The following is a 10298-nucleotide window of genomic DNA, read 5'->3' as shown; positions in this document are numbered from 1 at the left end:
GGGGCTAACTTATTGATGTGCTCGTGAAATTCCTCAAGCTTATCAAGGCCATGAGGCCAGCACACATTGGTGTTATCAACATAATGCTTCCACCATTTGGGTTTCAGAGGGAAGGAATGGAGGGCCATCTCTTCAAAATATTCCATGTAGAGGTCAGCTATGATGGGTGAAAGGGGGGAACCCATCGCTACTCCTTCGACTTGTTCAAGGAGGGCGTCCCCTTGCATCCTATTGTTGATACCATGGGATCCCCAGCGTACCCTTTAGCCTCTCACCTTGCCAAGATTATCTCTCCTTTATTAGGGCATTCTAACTCTTTTGTCAAAGATTCTTGTCATTTTGTCCAATTTATTCAGGATGCTAAGTGGTAACAATGTGAAATCGTGGTTAGCTTTGATGTGGTTTCTCTCTTTACCAAGGTTCCTATTCTTGACTCCGTTCAAATTGTGAGACGTAAGGTTGGAGCTGAGATCGCTACCTTGGTTGAGTTTTGCTTGAGATCCACTTTCTTCTCTTTTCAAAATGGCATCTATGAACAAGTCAAAGGAGTTGCTGAATTTAGTATCAGGCGAACTTCAACGATATTTTACAATTACAAACGTATGATGTCGAATTGGTATTTTTTGGTTTTTTGAATGATCAGAAGGCATGAGCTTGAAGGCTTTAGCGCTTCAAGTTATATTTGGACGGAATTTAAAAGGAACCAGGAATTGTTTCAGCAGCAGCACAATCACAAAAGTATTACCTCAATTGTCAAAGACTGAACAGCGAGCCGATAAATTATCTTCTTCAGAGAAACTGTTGAATCCCACCAATGCAGGGGTTACGTATTTTCGTCTACTACAGAATATAAATTGTCTATCAAAGCTAAGGCTTTGTCACGCTCATATGATAAAATGTGGGTATCTGACAAATCCAATTTTATGCAATTGCCTTCTTTACAAGTATGCCAAAAGTGGGATCTTAGGAGATGCGCGACAAGTGTTTGACAAAATGCCTGAACGAGATGTAGTTTCGTGGAACTCTATGATTACGGGATATGTGCAACTTGGACATGTCACAGAGGCACTAGAGTTGTTCTGTGAATTGCAGTGGGATGGATCAACACCATCCCAATCAACTTTTGTTAACCTATTGGTTGCGTGTGCCAATACAGAAGCTTTGCAATATGGCATATTACTGCATGCCAACATTTTAAAGTTTGGATTTGCAGGGGATATTTGTGTGGAGAATGCCCTTGTAAGATTCTATTGTAAATGTAGGAGAATTGAAGACGCGTGCAATGTGTTTGACAGAATGCTCGAACGAGATGATATATCGTGGCAATCTATGCTTTCAGGATATATACAGAATGGTTGTGTTGAGGAAGGCCTGAAGTTAGTGAGGGAGATTGTGAGGATAGGTATGGAGGTTAATCAGTTTGGTTTTTCCGGTGTCTTTAGTGTTTGCGTGGGCTCGGAGTTTGGTGAACAGGGAAAACAGTTGCAGGCGTATATTCTTAAGACTGGTTTCATCAATGATGTTTCAATAGGGAATGCGCTTATTAGCATGTATGCCAAGAGCAAGAGCATGGAGGATGCAACTAAAGCTTTCAAAGTATTATGGAGCCGAGACATCGTGTCATGGAATACAATGATTGCAGGATATGCACATAGCGGCAATGCTGATATTGGTGTGAAGATATTCTTGGAGATGCAATTGGCAGGTGTGAAGCCAAATCAGTCTACCATTGCGAGTTTTGTCACATCCTGTGCTGGCATAAAATGTTTGGAAAAGACCAGGCAGATCCATGCGCAGATAAAGAAAGTTGTGGGTGACTTGGATATTTCTGCAGAGAACGCTATATTGAGCATGTATGTTAGATGTGGCAGCGTAGATTATGCACATCATACGTTTCAGAAAATGGTGGAAAGGAATTCAATTTCTTGGAATACCATGATTGCAGGATTTTCTCAGTATGGGTACGGAAAGCAAGCTTTGCATCTTTTCGCTGAAATGAAGTGGGAAGGCGTAAATATAAATCACGCTACAATCTCTAGTGCACTCGGTGCATGTTCTAGTCCTGTATCTCTTGAACATGGCAAAGAGTTGCATTCTTTTATAGTAAAAACTGGACTAGAGAGAAATATTTTCATAGAAAATGCCCTACTTATCATGTATGAGAAGTGTGGATATGTAGAGGATGCATTCAGAATTTTCGCCAAAATGCCTGAACGAGATGTTGTCTCGTGGAATATGATGATTGGAGGATATGCTCAAAATGGTCATGGTAAGGCAGCCTTAGATTTATTATGGAAAATGCAACAAGCTGGCATGATCTTGAACCGGTTCACCTTGGCCAATGTTCTCAGTGCATGTTCATGTTCTGAAGACTTAAGAAAAGGCCAACAGGTACATGCCCGCATACTGAAATGCATGTTTCAGTCTGATGTTGCTTTGATGAATGCCCTAGTTACCATGTACAACAAGTGTGGAAGTGTAAGAGAGGCATATGAACTGTTTACAGAAATGACTACTGAAGATGCAATTTCTTGGAGCGCAATGATTGCAGGTTTTTCTCGGCATGGATATAGTAAAGAGGCATTGGAGTTATCGTTCCAAATGCATCATGCAGGCATCAAGATGCACCAGAAGACCTTTGCAAGTGTTCTCAAGGCATGTAGCAACCTAGCAGCTTTAGAACAGGGAAAGCAGTTTCATGCCCAGATCATGAGAAATGGAATGGAGTCGGATATCTCCGTTGATAATTCTGTGATTACAATGTATTCTAAATGTGCAAATATAGAGGATGCACGCAAAGTGTTTGAAACCATGGCGGGTCAAGATATTGTCTCATGGAATGCAATGATTGCTGGATTTGCCCAACATGGACAAGGAAAAGAAGCTCTTGACCTGTTTGGAAAAATGGAATTGGCAGGAATAAAGGCAGATCATATCACTTATGTAGGTGTTCTATCTGCCTGTAGCCATGAAGGCATGGTAGATGAAGGTTATCGCTATTTTGATTCCATGGAGAGAGATTATGGCATCATACCAAGAGAGGAGCACTACTCTTGCATGGTTGATCTCCTTGCCCGTGCTGGTCAGCTGGTTGATGCGGGGTTATTCATTAATAATATGCCATTTGAACCCGGATCTTTAGTGTGGCGTACATTGCTGAGTGCTTGTAGACTCCATTGTAATTTGGAGCTGGGAGAACGTGCTGCAGGATGCCTACTTAAGTTGGAACCACAAGACATGGCAGCATATGTGCTTCTTTCGAATATTTATGCATCTGCTCGCAGATGGGATGATAAAGAAAATCTAAGATATCTGATGAAAGGCAAGCGGATGATTAAGGAGCCAGGGTGCAGCTGGATTCAGGTGAAAAATAGGATGCACACCTTTGTTGCAGGAGACAGATCACTTGCAGAAACAGAGCAAATCTATGCAGAGTTGTGGTAGCCTGAATGCAGGAGCTAGGGCTAGGGAAAGAAGACAATCAGTAGCTGTTGGGGCTTAATGACTCTGATAGAGTAGATGTCATAGAAACTTCTAATAGTCGAACACAAATGTATTAATAGTCGATCATTTTTAACTTTTTTGGTTGGTGATTGACTCATTTGCGCACCACTATTGGAACATTTCATAACGACTACTGGGACATTTCATAACAACTACTGGTATTTTTAGTGTTTTTTGGTGAGCGACTATTGGGAGGTGGACATAACAGTATTGGACAAGTGTTTTAAAATGACACTTTTCGACCACTTTTCATTCAAAAGCCTCTACAGAAATATATGTAAATGTACAAATATCGAAACCTTAGCTTTAAACTCTTGAGTCACTTACAGAAATAGATGAAAAAATTCAACATAATTCAATTTACGGGAGCAAATCTATGCGGAGTTGTGCTAGCTTGAAGAATCTTGCCATTAGTTTTGAGCTTATAAACGTATTCTCTGGAACACTCGTCCAAATATCGAAAAACATCATGTGTAGTGAGCGTGGAAGTGTCAAGTTAATTAATATTCAAGCAAGTATACATTGTGCTCAATGTTGCTGCTTGCGTCACCCAGAGAATGGTATTTCTTCACGTGGTCTTGTTGGAGATTCTCTGAAGTCAGAAATATTCTTTGTGCTTGGGCTTATCGACAAACAGGAATGGAATGCTATTCGTCTTACAAATTACGTAGAATCCTGGTGATATTTTTCTTCGCTATCTGTGGTGCCCAAGGTATTTATGATTTTTATGGATGTCTTCTTTCTATGACTTAATAGAAAGCTATATTCGATCAACGAGAGCAATTTTCAGGTTGAAGCCACTCAATATGAGGGTGGGACTTACATGATTGACAGGTTTTTGAGACAAAATATTCGCATGCTTCGTCCTTCCGTTATTCAGGATATGGCAGGTTGTAAGGTGGGTTACTTTTTCATTGCTTTTGGATTGTTTTGGTTTAAAGTCAAAATTATCCGCTCGTTATCTGATTTTGGAGGTTCATTTTTTATGATTTTGGAGGGTTCTTTTTTAATGATTTTGGAGTCTTTGCATTCAGTCAGATTTGTTCATAATTATTCAATTTCATCGGTAGATCAAGAATCTATTGACTTATGTATAATTGATTTTTCAAAAGCAAATTATATGAAATTAATTTTCTGAAGTTACAATTTGTGTACATGTGTTATATGTGCTTAATTAGAGTTTTGAGCTTTTAGCATGACAGTCTTTCGATTATGATATTGCTATCATGATTTTTGAGTCAAACTTTCGATTAATTTCATTGCGAATATTTTGACTTATTTATTATATGGGAAAGCATGCAGAACTTGTCGATCACATGGCTGAATTGAAGACATTGTTCACACAACAGGTATGATATTGATAATTATATTTTAAAGCATACTTTTCCAGTAGCATCTTGATGAACATGGATGCATGGGTTATGTTGAAATTTCTGGCATGGGCTCAATGTCTTGTGCTGATCTCGGTCATTCTTAAACATCACACACTAAGGAAGAAATTAAGCTTGGAAAAATAAGTCAATTTCGACTATTTAACACTTTTAACGTAGAAATCATGTCTTAGCATGTGATGTTTAAGCTGTCCTGCTAATCACCATTCTCATTTTTTTCAAGTCTGTTCTTATCATCCCTAACTTTATTGAAATTATAAAATTAGAGAAATGGTTGCATCTGAAGCAACTTGTTTAAAAGGTTACAAGTTCTATTCGGTTTTATTCTAAATCTACTCACCACTGAAGTGAATGAGAACTTGTGCTGCACCCTTGCTAATGGCACGGACTGGATTACTCCTGCTCTGATAGCTAAAATCAGTTTTATGGTGGAAGAACGAGTGGATCATTATCTTTGCATGGTAGGCGAGTCTTGCGGATGGTGATTGTGTGAAGCATGATCACACCAATGGGCTTGCTCTCCACATGATAGAGGAGCACCCAATGGCAGATTGTGGTGTTGACATGTGACGATGGAGGTGGAAGTTTTGGTGTTATGAAGTGTTTTCTTGCCAACATCCAAAGTGTTATTGTGGTAATTTTGGCAAAAAAATTCCATTAGTTCCTCGAAGATAGTGGACTATCTCATGTTGGACTCTTCTATTATGCACCTTCCTCTGTTATCTTCTTACATTTTCCTAAGAATGAGTTGTTTTTGCTTGAATTATGTTTAAGAATAAGAAAACCCAATCTTGGGTTCATTCTAATACGATTGAGCCTTAGATGTGTTGGATATTGGAGTAAGGAAATGTAAATTAAGATAATTGTGTGTTCGACATTTGAGTTAATTAGCTTGAAAGTTTGTATTTTGCTTGTTTTGAATTCATTAAATTGTTGATTATCTCATTTGTGATCGAGGACTTCGTAAATGGTGAACTATATAAATGAATGGAAATATAAATCTATCATATCATTTTTCTAAAAAGTTCATCATATTATTTTTATTTTATTTTTTAAAGTGCAATCTAATTAGTATATTTGTAAAATAAATTCATATAAATAGATGCAAGCTTAATATTTAAAATTGTTGTTTTCTAGATTTTGTTTCTTAGTTTTATTTTGAGCTTTTGTGTCGATTACTTTATGTTAGAATTGGAGGTTTTCAACTAATCAAGGACTTAAAAATAGTAAGTGGATTAAATAGAAAGCAATTAATTCTCTAAATTTAAGAAAGCAATGAATAATTATATCCTAACTAAGAAACGGCAATAAAATGTTACATTTGTAATGTGTGGAAATAGGAAACCTAGAACACAAACTAGGAATCAAACTTCAAATCCCCATAAATTACATTGGAGAACAACCATTAGGTGCAACTATAAACCCTTGGGAGAATTGGTCACAGTGAAAGAACTAGGCTAATAGGTGTAGAATTGAAAAATGCAAATATGAGAACCAAGTGTATGTTAGAAATAGATAATATTGAGAGGGAGGGGGGGTTGAATCAATATTCTACAAACTTTTGCCCACAACTGAATATTGTTAATTACTTTATAATTTGCATATGAAAGTAAACCAACAATGTTGAACAGTAAATATAACCATATACATAGAGAACTCATAACACCATTATTTGCTAACTAGGGAAACCCTGGCCAAGGGAAAATCTCAGTGGGGATAATACCCACAAGATGATTCACTAAACAAAAGGATCATGTTAAGGATATTGACCTTGTTAGGAGTCTATGAAGTACATATAGTGTCTCGAGCCCTTGTTAGAGGACTAGGCATTGTTAGAAGCCTCAACCTTGTTAGGAGTTGGTAGATCAAATACAATGTATGCAAGAAGAGCCCATTGCCCTAATATGCAATTATACAATAAAGTTCTTCACAAAAATAGATATACATACAATACTTTCTTACTGTTGGATTCACACTTTCTCTAATCATACATCAGATTTCGCATCACATAAGACTCATATATCTTTCAAGTTGTTCGTACAATAGTTTGCATATCATATGTCTTTGCATTTTCTTCACATTCTTTACGCAAAATAAGATCTCTACTCATACTTCAAAAATTCATAATTCTTTGCTCAGTCAGCCTTCATGTCTTCACACTTCACACACTTGATAACTTATGGATTAATATCCATGAAGTTGGCTCATCATGAATTAGTAATTATTTTGTTACCAAAATAATTCCTTAAGTCGTAAAACTCAATTATCTTCTATGCTCTGTCCTGCTCTGTCAAATACTCATATTGGTATTTCAACTGTAACTTGCATCATACTGTGTGTACACATATGCACACTTAACCACGGCATCATGACATTATCATAAAGCTATCCTCACCTGCGCATAAGCTAATTTGAAGTGTGTCATCTATACACATCATACCTATCTCCGTGCGGCTATAAACTGTCTAACACTTAGACAATTTTCTAACTCTAAATGCATAAATAAAATGTTGAATATATGTTGCCATAAATGACAACACTCAAGACATCTTACTGACCATATTGCGAACAATCTCCCCCTTTGGCATTGATGACAACATTTGGAAAAATTGGCTAAGTCTCAAAATGATGTCATACATAACAAAACAAATAAAAGTAACTACCCAGAATTGCCTTCAAAACATAACAATTTTATTCATATTTTGATGGATCATTACATTCCTTATAACTCCTCACATTGATACATGAGTACACTCCCCCTTATATATACAATACAATCATACGATTTTCCTTACATATTAGTACTTCCCCTTTGACATCAATGGGAAACATGTCAAAAACTATATACAAAAACTAGGTGGCTTGTTGGTTAACTTGATATTCTGGAAAAGCAATTTGCATATACAAGTTTCAGTCTTCCCACTCACTTCTTCCAATTCTCCTTTACTGTATCAAAAATATTGATTAATGCGCATAGTGCATAGGATGTCACTTCAACTGCGTTCAAGTTAGTATAAACAAACTTATCATAGGAGGTCTTTGCTGCAAGACATTCCTCCAGTTGCTTCTGCAAAATGTTGATCTTAGGTGACAAGATTTCTATAAGAGTAGAGAACCTCTTTACAACATTTTCTTTATTATGCTCCAAACCTCTAATCACATTATGTGTAATGTCCCATTTCAGGACATTTTAAGTTTTTTCATTTTTTTGTATCCATTTTTTTAATATATTCTTATCTGATGATCTTTCCATTTTTTGGTATCCTATATTTATATGCATATCTCCAACAGTCATGCCCCTTCATTAATATTAATTACATTAATAAGATAATTATATTAATACGATAATCATATTATATATTAATTATGATTATATATTATATTTAATCATATTCTTTGTTATATTTAATCATAAATATTAATTAATATAGTATTTTAATATCTTATATATATATATATATATATATTCTTAATTTATATACATGATTATTCATTTTAATATAAGTATAATACTTATATTATACTTATCTATTATTAGATTATATATGTCAAGATGGGGATATCACAGTCCTTCCCTCTCAAATTTGTTTGTCCTCAAGCAAAATTATTCATACACAAGCTCTTTCATGGACAAGAAACATAAAAAGGCCTAGAAGATCTTATAAAACATACATCTTTAATGAAAACACGGAGCAGACACGATGCAGATAGATGAAGACATGAAGCATACATGATGCAGACACATCATACATTCTTTATAATTTTTCACAATGAAGTAGAATAAAGGGAATGATTTATAACATATAGTTCCCCAGTACACCTTTTGATTGTGGATCCTGCACACACAAATAGTTATTAGCATGTACATGTATATAATAGCTTCAAAGAAAAGATTAGTCATGATAAATTAGTTTTGAACCAATTTCCTACCAAGCCCAAGAGCGAAACTTTGTCCCTCTTGGCCTTGATGGCAGCCTTTGACATCCATCAAGGTGGTCTACTTGGCAGATTCTTAACTGAATTAAGTTGACATGATGTCAAATCTTAACTTAACCAATCTAAGCCCAAGAGCGAAACTTTGGCCCTCCTAGCCTTGATGGCAACCTTTGACATCCATCAAGGTGTTCTACTTAGATGGTAATCTTATTCTTCCTACCTAAGCCCAAGAGCAGAACTTTGGCCGTCTTGGCCTTGATGGCAGCCTTTGACATCCATCAAGGTGGTCTACTTAGGAGGTAATCTTATTCTTCTTAAATATCCTACCTAAGCCCAAGAGCGAAACTTTGGCCCTCTTGGCCTTGATGGCAACCTTTGACATCCATCAAGGTGGTCTACTTAGGAGGTAATTTTATTCACTAATTATTATAATTCATTTTATTACATACATCTATGTATTCTACTAAAATTGCAGCTCATCTAGTTCTTGTTGGTCCTTCGCATTTTCATTATGTTCTTGATTATATTTAGGTCTCTTATTTACCTTGTTCTTTGCTTCCTCATCAAGTGTAGCGTCCATTTTTCGGACTTGGCTTCTCTTCCCACATGTGTGTCCTAGTTCCCAACTTTCCTTGCAATGAAAGCATAATTTTGTTCTTTTTAGTTCGTCACGATAGCTCTTGATCTCTCTTCTGCATTTATGGCCACATTCCCATGGTTCCCAATGTCCCGTTTAAGGCTATACCTCAGGTTGCTCTTAGTTCCAGTTTAAAGACTTTAAATATTTATTTTATAGTTGGAATTATATGAAATTTGTAGTTATCTTCAAGAAATTCCAATCCTTTTAAATAATTAATATAATTATTGATAACTTGGAGATCAATTGTGTTTATAATTAGAACTCTCTCCTCATTGTATGTCAACTTAATTCTAATCTTTTAAATAATTAATATAATTATAAATTATATTTATAATTATATCAACTTCTTATTAATAATTTAATTTAACTTCAATAATTCACCCTTCACGATAAGGTTGAGACAATAGTGATGTTTCTTGATTATTGTATTGAGCGTACAAGGGCTTCACGTGGATCTGTGCTAAGAGGGGTTGCTTGTACTGGTGACATGACTAGCTTCCGCGCGGTGGACTCCCAATTTTACTTTGGTTTATTGCCTTTTTTTATTCTCCTCCATGATTTGACTATCATTCCTCAAGAAACTTGTATATCTCAGTGGTAATATTGTCTACTGGAAGTGAGACAAAGAGTTCTATGCATATTCATGGATGACTTTTAAAGATGAAAGCTTTTGTAGCCGAAAAGTTATAGTTTCTACTTTCCATGATAACTATCATATTCTCCCATTTTAATACTTCCAGATAGTAGTCATTCCATCCCAGATGAAAGACAAAGGATGCCTGAACTTCATTTGTTGTATATCAGTGTAACACTTTTCATGTTTGGTT

General features: G+C 36.0%; 1 pseudogene across 4 annotated transcripts; it reads left to right on the top strand.

The window, feature by feature from the left end:
* Positions 1–381: 381 nt before the first annotated feature.
* LOC149537114 (pentatricopeptide repeat-containing protein At4g13650 pseudogene) lies at positions 382–5770 on the top strand (annotated as a pseudogene). 4 transcript variants are annotated; one of them, XR_016357988.1, is made up of 4 exons: positions 382–4216; positions 4339–4402; positions 4807–4853; positions 5307–5770. The product of XR_016357988.1 is annotated as a pentatricopeptide repeat-containing protein At4g13650 pseudogene, transcript variant X4 (transcript). The 4 variants fall into 4 exon arrangements; XR_016357987.1 differs by having other exon boundaries at positions 5244–5770; XR_016357985.1 differs by having other exon boundaries at positions 4807–5770.
* The last annotated feature ends 4528 nt before the right edge of the window (positions 5771–10298 follow it).

Source organism: Cupressus sempervirens, chromosome 10 (genome assembly GCF_028749045.1).
Source record: "Cupressus sempervirens isolate cs-2001-9-10 chromosome 10, ASM2874904v1, whole genome shotgun sequence".
Lineage (NCBI taxonomy): Eukaryota > Viridiplantae > Streptophyta > Pinopsida > Cupressales > Cupressaceae > Cupressus > Cupressus sempervirens.
This window is presented reverse-complemented; position numbering and strand designations above follow the sequence as displayed.